This window comes from Acomys minous (genome assembly GCF_964271855.1).
Source record: "Acomys minous genome assembly, chromosome: 2".
NCBI classification, from domain to species: domain Eukaryota; kingdom Metazoa; phylum Chordata; class Mammalia; order Rodentia; family Muridae; genus Acomys; species Acomys minous.
In genome coordinates, this window is record NC_140484.1 from 139,109,939 (window position 1) to 139,128,654 (window position 18,716).

At 39.5% G+C, this 18,716-nt stretch overlaps 1 protein-coding gene across 6 annotated transcripts in view; it reads right to left on the reverse strand.

Moving 5' to 3' along the window:
* STK33 (serine/threonine kinase 33) overlaps nt 1-18,716 on the reverse strand; it is a 158,762-nt gene that overhangs the window by 114,293 nt on the left and 25,753 nt on the right. The window lies entirely within an intron of this gene.

Below are 18,716 nucleotides of genomic sequence, written 5' to 3' on the forward strand. Positions count from 1 at the left end.
CGACAGACCAATTTTGTCATGTTTGTACATAAGATTTCTGAGATTGATGTCTGCTCTTGAAAGAACACTAATAGCATTTGGAATGCATGAGCCTGTTTTATCTATTGAAATTGTCCCCATTATTAAGACATCTTTCAAAGATCCTAAGTCTAAACTTTGGGGGTGATTTTTGCACATTAACACTATTTTCCCATGATGTTAGCTCCAAAACAGAGGCCCAAAACATATCAGCAACATAAATTGTGCTTTATGATTTGCATATTTATATGATTACTTAAGAAAAAAACATTGGTTGTTCCAGGCAAAAGAAAAATTGCACAAGAAAATGTATGTTTATGATTGTTGTCCTGGGCAGGTGGGTAAGAAACAGCTACCACCAAAGCCTAGAAGAACCAGAAACAGGAACAGAGCTGCCATGAGGGCGCTCGCTGGTGGTGCCATAGAGCACGAGTGAGGGCCAACAGCACAGAGCCAGACATGGAAGCTTTCCTCAGTGTGTCCTCCACATGAGCACAGTCTGATTCACAGAAAGAACTTAATATTTGTGGAGAGACAGATAAAAAGCACAAAAGGACAAAGGGAGGGAATGCTGAAGTTCTCACCAAAAGAAAGTCAGCGTATTCTAAGCCCTTCCAACAAGGCTGTGGCTTGAGTCTACCAGATGGCATTTGTACAGAGCACTAGGGCAAGGTAAGAGAAAAACGAGGCTCTCTACCAGAAATGAAGTGCTCAGCGTGTCATCTGCTGTTGAGGACGGGGCAGCTCTGTGAAAGACAGTGGCTCCTGACGCACCAGAAGCAAATCCATTCTCCAGTCCCATGTATGCTGACTATAAACATAATTACATACCAAGAAAGAACAAAGAACTCCTGACAGTTTTAACCTTAACAATTATTGACTTATTTTATGTGTGCATGTGTGTACCACAGCACACATGTGGAGGTCACATGCCCTAATGACTTTTGGGGTTCTTTTCTTGCTTTTCACCGTATGAGTTCAGAGTCCAATTTCAAGTTATCAGGCTTGGTAGCTAGTGGTTCACCTGCTGAGCCACCTTGCCACCCTCAGCCTCCCAAGACTTTTAACCCTGATACACAAAATGAAGTTGTATTTATTTCACAGTTTTGTTCATGGTTTTATTTATTTATGGGTTTTATTTATTATATGTTTTTTCTAGAAACCCTTTATTAATTCTACTTAGCAAGAGGAAGAACAGAATATCTGCTGTGCAGTTGATGATATTTGTCCAAGCATGCTGAGTGAAATATGTCAGCAAAGCAAGATTATTCTAAGAAAGGGGCTTTAGAACTAAGGAGCCATGTTTATGCCTAGAAACTGTGAATCTCCTAAGTGTGTGTGTGTGTGTGTGTGTGTGTGTGTGTGTGTGTGTGTGTGTGTGTACAAAGTAATTTCTCATACTGTTAAGTCTGGGTGAAAAGTTTTTTAAATCTCTGCTCTAAAGCATACAGATGGTTATATTCAGTCAGTTTCCCAGAATTCAATTTTCTAACAAATGAAGTCATCACCCATCAAGAACAATTAGATAATTGAGGTTCCAGTGAGCATTGCATTGTGCTGCTTTCAGTGACATAGATCCAGTAAAATGAAATCGCAATTACTAAAGAACATCTATCCACGGCCATCAGAAACAAAAAGCATCTCTGTGAGGTCATGTTTAGCATCTGAAGACCAGGTTCTGTGTGGAGGCTGCCATTGGAAGAATAATATTGCACACTCAGTTTCTTTGGGAAAACAGAAAATGTTAAGGAGTTAAAAGAGAATAAATATTCCCATGGAGTAATGAATTGAGTACCCCAAGCACCGTAGACGGAAAAGAAAACATGGAAACTCATCCCTAAACCTGGAACAACAATGAGCTTTCGAAAACAATAGCATTTCCTTTACACAGAGTAGAGCATGGAAAGTCTGCCATGACTGCCTCATAGGAGTGTCATCCTAGTCCCAATTTTAGGGGAGTGTCTTGTATACTGTGATGCATTCTCTTCTAAGGCCATACAAGAAACAAGGCCCACACACTGAGTTACTGAGCTTTGTTACAGCTTGAATCTGAATGTCCTCTCACAGGCTCATGTCTTCAATGGTCATCCCTTGACTGGCAGCACTGAAGGTATGGAATCTTCTGGCTGTTGGGAGTGTTCACTGGGGATGGGTATTTGCACATACTCTTTTCTGCTTTCTGGTCCACACTACATGAACAAGGCCACCTCTCTTGACACCATGCCTTCCCCTCAGCTATGATGGACTGAAATCTTCCTGAAACTATAAGCCAAAATCAACCTTCCTTCATGAAGTCGTTCCTGCCAAGCTGCTAGCCACAGCAACACAGTAAACAGTACAAATTTACTGAGTAAAGTATTCTGAAAGCACTCATTACCCTTCCCCCACTTACCAAATTACTTCAGAAATCACCCTTCCAGGTGGATTCAAGTTCACCCTCACTCAAAAGCAAAGCCGTTTTCACAGCCCGCACGCCTCTTCCCTGTTTGTCTCCCTGCCTGAGCCCAGAAGAAACATGTGCACACACAAAATTAGGGAAGACGCTGTTCTGTCCTCAGAACGTGACTCAAGAGGAAATACAGCACAGCAGCAATAAAGTACCACTGCTTAACCACTGAGCAGAATCAAATCGAGCCTGACTACATACTCAATTTTACTTTGATTGGGTCATCTCAATATTTCAATTTCATATGGTTCCTCCTTACATTTCTCTGTTTAAACAGTTGGAAGTTTTCTTTTGTTTCGAGTGTGTTCTGAAATACTCACAGAAGCATTTTATCATGGCTTCCTAAAAATTACTATCAGTGGTTCCAATGTTTATGTCATCAAGTGCTGGTTCCTGTTGGTACCTTTTTTTCTTGGAACCTGAGTTTTCCTGGATTTTGGTACAATGAGTTACTTTCTATTGTGTACTAGACATTACTGTTTAATGAGAAAAACAGACATGAAACTGATGGGCTTGTAGTTGATGGATGAATTTGCAACTGATGGATATGCAATTGATAAATTAGGACAGGTTTGTCTATTTATTTAGGGTTTGTTTCTTTATGTTTCAGTTTTTGATACAGGGTCTTCTATAGCCCAGGCTGGCCTCAAACTCACTATGTACCTTGAACTATTATCCTCCTGTCTCTACCTCCCATGTGTCACCATGCCTGTTTATGCAGTACTAGGGGTTGAACCTAGGTTGTTGGTTTTTTTTTTTACATCCTAGGCAAGTACTTTATCAACTAAGTTATAACCCTAGCCTCAGGGATAGGTTTAATGAATTTAAAAAGTATATATGTATACATTATATGTATAATGTGTATATGTTAAGTCAAATAATAAGAAAACTAGTAATAGACATGCAACTTATTAATTAGGGGTAGTTGTCATGAGCAATATATATATTGTATATAAGGAATATACGTATTAGTGTAGTAATAACAGAAGTAGTATTAACAAATCACTCCCTATCAACCAGGCAATACAATAAGAATCTTACATGTGTTTCCGGGTGGTGGTGGTGCACGCCTTTAATCCCAGCACTCGAGAGGCAGAGGCAGGTGGATATCTACGAGTTCAAGACCAGCCTGGTCTACAATGTGAGTCCAGGACAGCCAAGGCTACACAGAGAAACCCTGTCTCGAAAAACCAAACCAAACCAAAACAAAAACAACAAAAAGAACCTTACATGTGTTAACTCATTTGATAAAGCAATCCCATGAAGTAAGCACTATAACTGCCTGAATTTTATAAATAAAATTGTATCAACGTTCCAACACCAGTAATAACAAAACTAGATTATGAACCCAAACAATCTGCCTACAAAATCCATGCTCTTGAAGCTGGCATGTCATGATGTCTGCAGGCATTTACCACTTGTGTCCCTACATATAGCAGTGGTGAGGGGGAATCTTGTCATTTTTGTATAGTCATAAGTATGGACTATATTGTGGGAACCAACCAAAGAAAACAGCTGAAAACAGACATTTTTCTAGAAAATCGGCAGCTTCCCATAGTTTTTACAATGGGAAGCCTGATATGTTTCCTCACACAGCAGCCTCTGGTGCTCAAAAGAGAGCATTAGAGAGTGAGAGGGTGGGTGAACACATGTGTGTGCCTGACTCTCCAGACTTTAAAAGGACAATATGTCTACCCCTCCTAAAGATACCTAGAGGGGTGAGTAAAGAGCACTAACCTTTCAGTAAAAGTTCCTCAAACATGGGGGCTCAGAGATTTGCTTTCTCAGATGATCTCTGACCTGTGTGTCTGGCCAAGTAACCATTCTGACCACAGCATGACATGCAAGCCCTAAGAAGGAAACTCTCCCAAGAACACTGATGCATAAATGGGTGTGCTTGCTCCGGGTCTCTTCTCTATCCATATGCACCCATACCCAGGATGCATCAGGTCTAGGCAGAAGGAATCGACTACAGAGGGGAAAATCAGAACTGATTTCTGAACAAGAAGATTTTAGACAGCTTTGTTAATAATAAAAGTGTAATAAAGTAAAAAAGTTCAGACCTGCCCAGCCCTTCCCATAGAGACTGGCACAGCTATCATCCTCAGGCACGGCAGAAGCCTCATGGCATTGTGATGCCTCCCAAGGGTTCCCTAAACAGGGGTGATGGGGCCTCTCTTGTGCTGGTCTCGCAAGGCCCTGAGTGATTCCTTGAGTAAGAGTGTGAGTGAACACACTGAGAGAACAGGTTATTGGCCAACATGAAAATTAAACATAGACCTGGAAGCCAGGCACGGTGGCGCACGCCTTTAATCCCAGCACTCAGGAGGCAGAAGGAGGCAGATCACTGAGTTCAAGGACAGCCTGGTCTACAGAGTGAATCCAGGACAGCCATGCCTACACAGAGAAATCCTGTCTTGAAAAACAAAAACAAAAAACAGACCTGGAGTCACATGTGGTGACTCATGTTAGTAATCTCAGCACCAGAAGCCTGAGGCAAGAGGGTTACAGAGAGCTTGTCTCAAACAATATCTTTTAAAAAATAAAACACATACACACACACACACACACACACACACACACACACACACACACACACACACACACACTGGAAACACAGTGCAACCAAACTTGGCAAACAGGTTACATCCTGAAACAAGAATCTTTTCCCTGTCATCCTAAAGCAGGGGAGCATCCCAAGTCACCAACACCAACAAGCGTGAGCTATTCAGAAATTTTCCTACACGACAGCAAGAGATTTGGATAACAGACCCATAATCACTTCTTACATTTTTTCATTTTATTTTAAGATAGGGTCTAACTATATATAACCCTGGCTGCCCTGGAGCCCACTCTGTAGGCCAGGCTGGCCTCAACCACACAAAGACCCACCAGCCTCTGCTCCTATTTGCTAAGATTGAAGGCATGAGCACCAGGCTGCTGCTTCTTCTTAAGTATTCTATTTTATTTCATTGTATTATGTGTATGGGTGCTTTACATACACCCCTACAAGTCTGTTTACCATGCACATGCAGTGCTCATAGAGACAGAGAGAGCATCAGAACCCCCAGAACTGGAGTAATAAGCACATATGAGGCCCCATATGGGTTATGGGAATAATACCTGGGTCCTCTGGAAGAACAGCCAGTGCTCATGACCCAAGCCATCTCTCCAGCCCCTACAATTCTTCCTTATGTTAAAGAACGTCCCTTAGCAACTCAGACAAGAGCTGTTTAATATTAAAACAGACTTGTGGGGCTAGACAGATGGCTCAGCAGTTCAGAGCACTGGCTGCTCTTCCAGAGATCCTGAGTTCAGTTCCCAGTGACCACATGGTGGCTCACAACCATCTATAATAGGATCTGTCAGCCCTCTTCTGGCCTATATGCAAATAAAACACTCATACACATAAAACACATAAATAAAAATTTTAAAGACATGTTACTTTGCTGGCATTTAACTACCATGCAAAGGAATCTGCTCAAGTTATAATGTGACCTTAATAGCTAACTCATAATTATAATGACATATAATCACATGCTAATATAAAAGTTAAATATCTATAGATTAATAAATAATATTTGATGTATCAGCCCTCTATGAGCCTTAAACTAAAGAAAATAGTTTATAATTAATTTAGGTTCCAAATATTTTACAGGAGAAAAAAGATGAATCCCCTTAGGAATTCAGTTCTGTTATTACACCTTAAAGATATTAATTGGATTAAATTGTATCAATGACTTCAAAAATTTGTACATTTTCAATGAACACACTATTTTTAAAATGACCCAATTTACTAATGAAAAAACAAAAAATACTTTCATTACTGACTTTCCATAGGTTGTGTGTGTGTGTGTGTGTGTGTGTGTGTGTGTGTGTGTGTGTGTGTGTGTGTGTTTCATGCAAGGGTGTGACCATGAGCATGTATGTACATGTGTATGATGTAAAAGGACAACATCAGTGTCATTCCTTGGGTATCTTCCACCTTTTGTTTAAAACAGGGTTTTTCATTGGCTTGGAGTTTTGCCTGGTAGGCTACACTAGCTGGCCAGCAAACTGCAGGAATGTGCTTTGCCTCCACCTCCCTCCTCACTGTTGTTGGGATCCCAAGCACACTCCACTGTGCCTGGCTTTTTATATGGGTTATAGAGACCCAAACTTGGGTCCTCACATTTGCAAAGCAAGCACTTACTGAGCCATCTCCCCAGCCCCAGCTATAAATCCAGTTCCAGGTCTCTGGATTCAGTATTTTGACGCAGTGGCATGCCTTGTGCTTTATCTGCTGAAGCAAGATACCTCAGCAGCTCCTGCCCAGGGAGAGAGCCAGTTCACTTGGACCACAGTCTTGTGCAAGAGAAATGTCCTAACTGCAGAGAACCCAACAACTACTCCAAGTCAGAAACCCTCCAGCAGCTCCAAGAGAGCCTAGTGAAGGCAGGCGTCGTGTGCAGCATAGAAAACTCCTCACGAAATAGCTTTTCTCACCAACCAAGTGTGGTTCACGCATATCGTTATAGCATCAGATATTTTAAACATAAAAACATACCATTGTAAGTCATAAGTCAGTTGCTATTTTACTTTTCATTTGTTTCAAATGTTTCACAACTAAAATCTGTGATATTACAAACCCCTTCAACAAACTTAAATAGTATTAAAACACTACTTTCAATTTAAAGGGCAAAATATCTGGAAAATTAAGGTCACGGTGTTGGAGAGTCTAATGGAGTATGGATTTCTGGTTGAAGTACTTCAACCAGAAACCTCAGCAATCTTCAGTCTGTCTCTCCTGGATATAATAAGTTTTAAAGCTGGGAATGAATTTTCAGAATATTTTTCACATCTCTTATAACTTCAGGAAAGGATGCAGCAGAGGAGCAAAGAGAACATACGCTACAATAATGGAATTTTTATGCAGTGCCAATAAGTTACAGGGCCTTTAAAACAAAAGATGAATAGGACCATTCCTAAGGGAGAAAAATAGCATTCATTCAAAGGACTCTTTTTAAGGATTTATTCTTAGGTACAAAGACCTTTTAAACAGATCAAGAAATAGTAGGTCTTTGACTCAAAAGGTTATTAATGTTATTGGATCATTTTTAAATCAACTATTAATTTCAATAGGTCTGTAGTAAACATGGCAGGCATCATATGCCATTATAAGCCAAAGTCACTTTCAGATAGGTGATACACAGAAAATATTAACAGAAGTCACAAGAGCATGTCCAAATCTGAAACATGAAAACAATGCAAAATACACTTCAGTTTTCTCTCTTTTCAAATGTGTATCATCTATGAAAGTGGGAAGGGGATGGACGGGGTAGGCAGGAAGCAGGCAGGAAATGGGGGAGGGGAGTGTGAGAACGCCACAGCAATCCTTGTTGCTTTACATGCTGTCCACGAACAGTGAATAAATAAAGTGTGACATCTAAACCAGGTTTACAAACAGAGGTGCTTCTGTCTTCTAGGGGACATTTGGGAATGTCTGGGGACATTTTTAGCTGTCACAACTGGGGAAGTGCTACTAGCATCTGAATGATAAAGATCAAGGGTATTGTTCAATACCTATAATAAGTAGGACAACCCTATGACAAAGAATTATCCAGTGCAAAATATAGATAGTACCAAGGTCGACAGAGTCTGGCCCAACATGAGCACATCACTGAGTGTGCTTAAACAATGAGCAAATATTTGCTGATGAATTTTAACAAATAAAACCTGTGATTTTCACTTGCTGTAGGGTCTTATTACTTATGTCCTTTGAAGCTGCTTAATTAAGACTATTTCTATTCTTAAGGTTCTAACTTGTTATCTCCTCTGCTGCTAAGTAGGGCCAAACAGGGTAGAAGTCACATGGACATTAGCCATATGGTTCTAAATGATTCCAAGGAACCCAAAAGACAGACAGGATGTTGGCCATTTAAGTGTTATTCAGGTTACCAAGTGACAATATTTTGAATGCCTTCAGTGATTAAAAGCTCAAAATGGAGGCTTTTCAACCAGCTCTTTCTTTCTTTGGGGTGTGTGTGTGTGTGTGTGTGTGTGTGTGTGTGTGTGTGTGTGCATGCATGTGCACGTACACACCCATGTCCCAGTGTGACTTCAAATTTGTAGTTCTTCCACCTCAGTGTTTGGATTATGGTCATGTGCCAATATGCCTGGCTAAAATGTATATATACATGTGGGGTGTAGATTTGAATGTATGTCATTTGAAATATATGTTTTGAGAATGATAATTTAAAAGCTATAATTTTATTTGGACCCATTTATTGATAAGTGAAGTGGGTTTTTTTATTCACAAGTTAAAACCAAGTAACTAAAACTGAAATATTCTTAAAAATATTAACTGTACACAATGTACCTGAAAAATGTTAAAGGGACACAGAGGGTCTTCTATAATTCTCTAACATAATTTGTAATTTTCTGTTCAAAACAATCTTAAAGAAATTTTTAAATTCTGATGTTCCAAATTTAATCTCATTTGAAATTTCCCCAGAATTAAAGTCTAGTTTTGCTATCTCTTTATCCATACTTTTTTCTTTTACAGCTTTACAGCTCTTTCAATTGTTAGTAAATATACATTATAATAATTTTCGAAGGAAAGTTAATTACCACTGAGAAGAGCCTCTTATAGTTTACATTTATTCATTAAGTTATGTAGAACTATATATTATTTTAGATTAATTTTAAAAACAGCAGAGGCCCCTAAATGGGAACTGACCTGAAAACATCCTCCATGAAGATTAGCTTTCATGATACCTGAAGTGCCATGCAAGCTTCCAAAGGAGGGAGCAACACCTATGAACCACAACAACCAGCATCACAACCCTAGGAGTGCAACAGGGCTACACCTGTCTTGGCAGCAACCAACAGCTCTCTAGCTGCACTCAAGGCCCACGCAACAAGAGGGAAATCATGCGTGGTACTGGAAACCTAAGCAACAACCCAGAGCTAGCGAAGTCATGGATCGTGGAAGAGAACCTAGAACTACTACTTTCTTGAACCAGAATAATCTCTAAATACACTCTAAATATTTATCCTAATACCCGCAGACAAGAGTAGCCCTCACCTTTAAACAGATGAACTTCTCTTCCACCAAAGAAGCCACTACATAAAACTACAACCAACCAACATTGAGAATGGTAGATCCCAGTTCCAAAAAAACACATCTACAACTCAACCCCCACACCTAAGACTCAAGGATCAATGTGGAAAAGAGGGAGGAAAGATTGTAAAAGACAGAGGAACAGGGACTTTGCTGTGAGACTGTCTCTCCTAAGAATATCAGAGGTCACACCCATAAAGTCTCACCAACATGACTGCCCAAATGTGAGCTGAACAAGTACAATACCAATGTGGACTAGGAAGAGTACACACACACACACACACACACACACACACACACACACACACACACACACACACACACTACAGACAATTAAAGAATACTGAAAACAGGAAAAACAGTCTTCCCCAGGGAAGGGCACATTGATCGATCATCTAATACCAAAGGGTCAGTCCTGAACACATGCATGCAAGTAACATTTTACTGACTAAGCAGGTTATATGCAGGAACATGTATGTGCATGTGCATATATACATGTAACAATAATTAATTAAAAACAAGGTCATAAATTTGAAACAAAGTAAGGATGGGTTTGTGGAAGGACTGGGAGAAAGAAACAGAAGGGCAAAACAATATAATTACATTATGATCTCAAAAAATGAAATAAAGAATTACAAAAAGAACAGAGACGATCATAAAAATAAAAAAATTCCTGAGCAATTTCCTCTTAAATATTCTATTACTTACAAAATGGGAAAACAATGTAACTGAAAGAGACTTACAAAGAAATGCTTCTAGCCAAAACAGTAATGTTACATGAATTACGAAGAATAAATCCATCATAAATGTTTATGCATTGCTTTGCTATGTACTTTGTTATTCTTAGAGAAAACTACTTCCATGAAAAACATATCATTGCCCTGTATGGTTAAATACTGTCTGAGATAATGTTATTTCAATAAGAAATATCCCAAGAACTACATTATCTGAAGCCACAACCTGTCCTACCTATCTCTTTAAACTGAAGAGCAATCTAAAAGCCATTCAAATGTTTATTCAGACAGAAGTAAAGGGCACAACTTCTAAAGGGAAACAGTTTTTAATAAAAACTTACAAATAAGAAGCCGTCTACCAGAAGCACAAGTCCAGATGAACCAATGAGTAAGGAAAGGAAATTCAGTATGGGGTTATTCAAAGCCCATCTAGACCACACGCACAGAAACACCAAAACAATCAGAGTAAACACATTACTGAGATGTGCTTTCGAATCTATTTCTCCCCATGGGGAATCAACAAGCAGGGGGATGGCGATTTGTTCCTTTCTTCTTTTTACAGCTAAATGAGCATCTAAACCTTCCAAGGAGAGGCAACAGTGGAAATGACAACACCATTTACAAGTCAGAAAATCTTCTATGAGAAAGTGTCACAGAAATGGGCCAAAAAGACACATGGATCCCCAGTGACGGAGTAACCCTATATTCTAAATTAGTAATTTCGAATCATTAGCATTACAAAGAGGCCATGTACATGATTGGGCTCTTGGTGCATTTATTAAAATTGATCTTTGTTTAAAAATCAGCAATACTTTTCAAGAACAATCTAGCCATGGATAATTAGCTTATAAACTCCCTCCACAAACTTTATCTAGAACCTACCACATGCAAAGACTGTGATAAGCATAGTGAGAGAGGCGAAGGTTCAGCAAGAAGTTGGCCTTCAGCACTAATCTAGTTAGAAGTATACAACACGTTAGCAATAATTTTAAAACAGGAAGAAAGAAAAAAACAGTGTAAGTGGAGGGGAGGGTAAAAGCCAGAAATATTGTAACCCTTATTTCAAAATACATTATAAAGTCACAATTGAAAAAGCATGAACCTGCTTAACTGAAAAGTTACTAAGAGTTGACGGCTTCTGTGGAAGGAGAGTTGGTTTTCCTTAAGGGTGTGGCCCTGGTAGGCTAACTACTTTCAGTGGATGACCATACACCCAAGAGTATTTGGAAAGCACAAATTAGAATAGCAAGACTGGCAAACCCTTAGTCAAATTAAGCAGAAGAGAGAGACAGAGATAGAGATGGAAGATCTAACTTAATAAAGTTAGAGATGAAAAGGGAGGAAATTCATTATAAAGATATACTTCAAAAATCCATATTCCACTAAACTGGAAATCAAAAGAAATGGATTAAATTTCTTAGATGTATATGGCCTGACAAAGTTAAATCAAGATGGATTAAATAATTTAAACAGACCCATGACAATTAATAAGGTAAGCTAGAAACAGCAATTAAAAATCTTCTAACTAAAAAATGCCAGAGCCAGAAGAACTCACCTCTGATTCTAAAAAGACTTTCAAAGAATTAATACTAATCCTCAAATCATTGCATAAAATAGAAAATGGAGGAACACTTTTGAATTATCTTTATGGAACACACAGACACACACACACACATACCTCAGTAAAATATTTGCAAATCAAATTCATAAGCACATTCTAAAGATGACCCACCTTAGTTAAGTTGGCTTTACCCCAGAATGCAAGGATGGTTCAATCCACACACATCAATAAATGCAATCCACACATAAGCAGACAAGATTGGAGACCACATGATCATCTCCTTAGATGCAAGAAAAAAGCTTTTGACAAAATCCAATATCCCTCTATGATAAATGCCCTAGAGAATCAAGAATATAGGGGATATATTTCAACATAATAAAGGCAATATACAGCAAGCCCACAGCCAACATCATGAACAAGATAAGGATGTCCATACTCTTCTTTTCAATATAGTGCTTAAAGTCTTAGCTAGAGCACTAAGACAGGTAAAGGAGATAAAGTGGATACAAATAGAAAAGGAAGGAGCTAACTTATTTTTAAACAAAGGAAGGAGTGTACTTATTTGCAGTAAGAAACCCTAGCTCAAATAACAGGTGAAAGATACCTGAGGATGGACAATCAAAGTTGTCCTCTGACACGCACACATGCATTCACACGTGCACCTACGTGTAAACATACATAGTAAAATGTATAATGCAGATAGTCCATCAGCTGGCTAGTTTTATGCCAACTTAACATAAACTAGAGTCATCTGGGAAGATGGAACACCAACTGAGAAAGTGCTTCTACCTGATTGGCCTGTGGGCAAGACTCTGGGGCCTTTTCTTGACTGCTGATCCATGTGGAAGGGCCCAGCTCACTGTGAGCAGTGCCACCGCTGGACTGGTGGCCCTGTGTACTCTAAGAAAGTGAACTGACAAAATCATGAAGAGCAAGCAAGCAAGTGGCACCCCTCCATGCCTGGGCTTCAGTTCCTCCCTCCCTCCCTGCCCCATGCGCCACCCCACTCCCCACCTCCCCGACCCCCAGGTCCTTCCTTGACTCCCTTTCATAATGAACCTGAGAGTCATAAGCTAGAATAACCCCTTTCCTCCTCAAGTCTCTTTTGGTCATGCTGTTTTACCACAGCAATAAAAACCCTAACAAAGACAATGCTCCACAGATTAGGTGCATCAAATGCATTTTCAGTGCTCAGTATTTTCAACTGCCATCCCAAGTCACACATTGAAACTTTGAACAAATTTTGTCACTTACAACAATGATATATAAAGAGAACATTACTCTAAGTGAGATAAGCAAGTCACAGAATGACAAAAGCTACATCATCTCTCAAGGCCAGTAAGATAGCTCAGCAGACAAAGGCACTTGCTGCCAAGCCTGATGGCCTGTGTAAGGAGGAGGAGAAAACCGACTGGTACAAGTTGTCCTCTGATCTCCACATGCACTTGGCACATCTCTCTCTCTCTCTCTCTCTCTCTCTCTCTCTCTCTCTCTCTCTCTCTCTCTCTCTCTCACACACACACACACACACACACACACACACACACACACACACAAAACTGGTTTTTTTAACCTGCATAATCTAAATTGTAAATCTGAAAAAGTCTAACTCACAGAGGTAAAAAGTAAAATGATTATTACCAGAGGTTGAGGGGTGAGAGTGGGAGAAGACGGTAATGAGAAGTTGGTTATTGGTCAAAGTACGTTAGAGAATCATACAAGAGTAAGTTTAGAGATGTATTGCCTATAAAGGTAACTACAGGTATTAATACCGAAGTGTAGACTTCAATATTTGGGTAAATTTCATTGATTCACCACACATACGAAGATAGGTGGCAGATTTCTTAGCTTGATTTAGCCATTCCACGCTATAGCAGAACAAACACTGTATCCTTTACATGTATAAAATTATAATTTATCAGTTTTACAAAAGCCGGAAGAAGTGCCTAAAAGCACTGAAAAATAAAACGATACAAGTGAGAAAGAGAAGATGTGATTTCTAGCTGAGTGGTGAGAGAAGGCCTGGAGGGGGGACGGCAACATCAGAGGTGGCCTGGGAATCGCTCAGGATTTGGACACTCTTAGGAGGGTAGAGAGGTGGAAGGGCTGAGGTGGGCATGGAAAGGGCCCTTCTCCTTCAGACGTCATGCATCTGAGACAGGAGTAATTAAAGCTGAAGCTGGCTATGGAGACCAGGGCCAATTTGGGAGAATTTGACCAGGATCTGAGAAGTCTAGATTTTATTGGGTAATTGGGGAGCTGGTAAAGATTTCTAAGCAGGAAAAAGCATCATCAAAGTTGTGCTTTAGAAAGATCAATCTAGCAGTAATTGAAGTAACTGAACATCAATCAAATGCAGATGATACAGCAAGTGAATATAATCTAAGCCTGCAGGAATTCAGGAATTCATTTATAAAAATGTAATTTATATGCATCTTTTCAGTAACACAGTTCTATAAACTGTCTCACTCCTAGACTAGTACCTAATTATATAAGCATCTAAAAAGGTCATAAGTACTATAAAATGATATCACAAAGTCTCTTGCCTCTGCCTGGAAAGCCTTCCACCCCCTTTCCCTTCCGGTAAACCCTTCACCCTGCAGGTCTCAGCTTAAATGTCACTTCCTCGGAAAGGCCTTTTAAATCACTTATCCAAACAAAGTCCCCTGTCTCTCTCTTTCAAAGAAGCTTTCGCTTCTCTTCAAAGCACTTATCTAATTTGTAATTAGATAATTTGGTCACCAATTAATTAAAGTCTGTGTCCCTTGCTAGATTATACAGGAAAGGACTGTATTTTTGCTCATCACGGTGTCCTCCAGAGTCTAAAACTATATAACACATAGTAGGTACTTAATAAACACTTATTCTGCTAACAATGGATGGATATGGAGGAAGGTCATGAGGTGGAGGCCAGCCTTGACTAAACAGTGAGACCCTTTGTGGGGAGGGGGATGAATAAAGAAGAGATTTGAAGTTATCTCTGCTATATGTGCTGTTGGCTAAGTAATGTTCCTCTTTGCTGTATGTACTTGAGTAAAGACATTATTTCAAAAAGAAAATTTAAAGAAATCTTACATTTCAACTCAAAGCCAAATTCCTATGTGCTAAAACTCAGAGTGAAAGGCTGAGCTTTCCTATCACCCAGGTTTTAATGGAGACAACTCACAGTTCAACTACTACTTGAGCAAGAATAAGGAACAGACTGGAGTAGACGCAGCCATTGTGGGTTTGCTATAAAGACAGCAAGTACAGGCTTCGGATCCTTCATCTGTGAATACCATGTCAGAACCACTATAAGAACTTCAACCTTCAATTTGACTTTATTTCATCTAAATCATCACTGAAAGGGAGGATGAGAGCAAGTGGGGGCTGACTCACAAATAGTTCTGACTCAGTTTCCATTACATGGTGCTTATGTCTATGTAGCATGTGGCACTAACCTGGTGTGAGGCTTTTGCCATGTAGAAAGCATGGAGAAGACTAGCAACATAATGTACTTTAAGTCACAGAAGTCTAGAGGAGTGCACACAAGTCCAACCTGAGCCACCTGGGGCCTTATTTCAAGGTGATACCCTTTACAAAGTGTAATATAGAAAAATCACTCAATTTGCTGGTACACATGAACTCGGAAGGCCAAACCAGCTGTCAGCAAGGATCTAGAGGAGTTGGTATACAACTGAAAATGCTGAACTAACTTGGCACAACAGAGTGTGTGCACCAAAGGGAAAATGAAATTTCTATCACTCATTTTGGGCAATTGGATTTTATACATCAGGTTGAACGCATAAACTTCAATTGAAAAGGGAAAGTACCAACAGAATTTTGTTCAAGAAAATAGTCAGCTTTGCTATAAACAGATAGCTGGTTTCAATAATCATTACACTGTACAAAAATCACACCATAGAAACATAGGACTCACAGGGGAGGCAGTTAGGAACACAAGCTAGTAGAGCACACATACTACATAGGAACTGAATAAAAATAATACTACAGCTTTGAACATATTAAATGGTTAGGAAGCAAACAGAAATGCACAGCTCCACACCTTTAAAAAGATGTGAAGTTTATGTTGGGTGTGGGGTGAGTTCATTGTGAAGTGTTGGAGGGAGGCAAGCTATTTGAAATCTAAGGGAGAGGCCTAACACCAGAGAAGGGGTGCACGTGGTTACAATGTGCAGTGAGCTGAGGCCCCTTGTAGAAACAGTGTGCGCCCTTGTAGGTGTGGGTTGTGTTCTTGGACTGTTAGGCTGTACTGGGCCCCATATTGTGTGGTCAGCTGCGGTTTCCTCACTGAAGAAATTGCACATAAGCAAACCTTAAGTTCATTTAATTTTCAAATTGTTTCCTAATATGTCAGATGCATCCCATAAAAGTCACCATTTTAAAAAATATTTTAAGAGTTTCAAATTCAAACTGCTTACTCCAAGTAGATCGAACAATCATTTCTGTGTTCTGACGTCTTGTCCCCAATGGAATCACCAAACTCTGAAGGATAACAGACTCTCTAAATGGAAAAAAGTCAAATTCCTACATAGTTTTATATATATATATATATATATATATATATAAAATATGGGCAAATTCTAGAAAATGCTGAGGTCTGCATTGCAAAAGCACACTCTTCATAAGGTCTTGCCTTGACTGTGGCAAGTACACAGCCTCAAATAGTCAACTGTCACAGGGAAATCGCATTTGATCAATGCTAGCTTCTGCTCAAGGAGACTGGTCTTCCTTCCCTAGCACTATCTGTGTCTCACCAACATACTCGGTCAAAGATTTCCAACTCCTTCAAGCAGCCACTGTCATAATAAACCAAACACATAGCCAACAAGTAGCAAGGCCAAACCCACAAACCTTGGCAATAGCTGTTTCTTGCCCTTGGTACTTGTTGCTGACATAGGATCCCAACAGCGGTCAAGCAGTGAAAATACTCATTAGATCTCGCTTCATCTGGTTTTGATTAGGAAAGCTAAGGGCCAGGAGGCATGCCTGCACCTCTGCTTACAGAATTATGAGGTATGATCTGTATCACAAGTATGAAGAGTTTTTACCTGAGTGCTTCATACAATGTAAGGTCTTATTCACTTGATTCACTTTGATATTTAAAGACTTTTATCCCCCATTTTCAAAGTCATCATAGACACCACCAATTGCAATACCACTTTGGTTTGGTTTGGGCGACCATAAAGTTAGAATTCCTATAATAAGAGTTAGAATAACCAGGACTCAGATGATGGCTTAGTAGATAAAGTGCTTGCCATGTAACTATGAGAGCCTGAATATGATCCCCAGCACCCACATAAAAGAAAGGCTGAGTATGGCAGCACATGTCTATAATCCCAGTGCTGGGAAGGCAGAGACAGGCCGACCAACCAGCCTGGCGACTTGGTGAGCTCCAGATTCAGTAAGAATCATATCACAAAACATAAGGTGGGAAATGATTGAGGAAAATGCAGGACATCAGCATCTAGCCTCTACATGTCCATGCACAAACACCCTGCACACTCACACACACGTACAGAGAGAGAGAGAGAGAGAGAGAGAGAGAGAGAGAGAGAGAGAGAGAGAGAGAGAGAGAGAGAACTCCAGAGCACATCAAATGAAATTAAAGTCCAAAGCATCTTCATTCCTTTTTATACCTCAAAGACCACTACTTTCTCTGGTACTCATAAAACATTCTAGAAATTTTCTATACATATATAAACATAAAAATTATGTATTATTTTAGTGAATAAGTTCATGATATACCTAATCTCATGTAACTTTTCTCCTAGACATTAAAGACTAACCATTTTACTATTATCAATATATAGTCATCCCTCAGGATACATGAGGAATTCCCTATAACAAAAATCTATTATGCTCAAGACCTTTTTAGAAAATGATACAACATTTGTATACTCCAATATACTTTAAATAATCTACTGGCTATTTGTAATATCTAACACAACGTGACACTATAGAAGTTAAGGAATAATGACAAGGGGAAAGTCTCCACATAGTCATTACAAATGTGACTTTTTCTCAAATACATACTGTCCATATTCAGTTAAATCCATAGAAGGGTGGGATCAGGAGGCGATGAGGGAGGGGGTTACAATTGGGATTAAAGAACTCAAACTGCAAACAGGTAATTTATAATGCTAATCCCACTACATGGGAATAGCTCTGAGACTAGCTGAGGCACAAATGTCTAGGCACAGACAATGCTTCTTGTTGGTTATAGAATCCCTGTGACTTATTATTAGATGCCTTTCTTCATACGGCATGAATGAAGATTTACAGATGTCCTCCTTCTGCTCATACAGAGAGCAGAGAACCAGTCTTAATTGTTCTGTGCATCCCGCACATCGCATACAATTATAATTGTAGGACTGTATAACGCTTGTGAGAAATTATATGTTTTTCAGAACAAAAGAACTGGACACTAACACTAGATCAGACCTGACAGGATTCACTCCTCCCAGCATGTTCGATGCTGACATGTTGCATCCTTCATGCTCCAGCACCAAGTGCTTCAGTTGCTGTTCCTCATCAGAACAGGACAGCTTTGAAGAAAGCTTCTGATCCCAATTGGTCCAGCATTTCAGACTGTCACACAACAGGACTTCTATTAAGCCTGGAGTTTCTCAACATTTAGAAGCTGGACCACAAATGCTATTCCTAGCTTGTTTAACCATTTTTTGCTGATTTTATTTGGGCCTCTACAAAGGTATTATTTGTCCCAAATCAGCCAGAAGAAACCTTAAGAAAAGGATGTCCCATTTCCCTTAAGGGGGGTTGGGTAGGGTTTTTGGTTGCTTTCTTGGGCTATAGATGTTTATTTTCATTGAGAGTTGGTTATAAGTTATTATT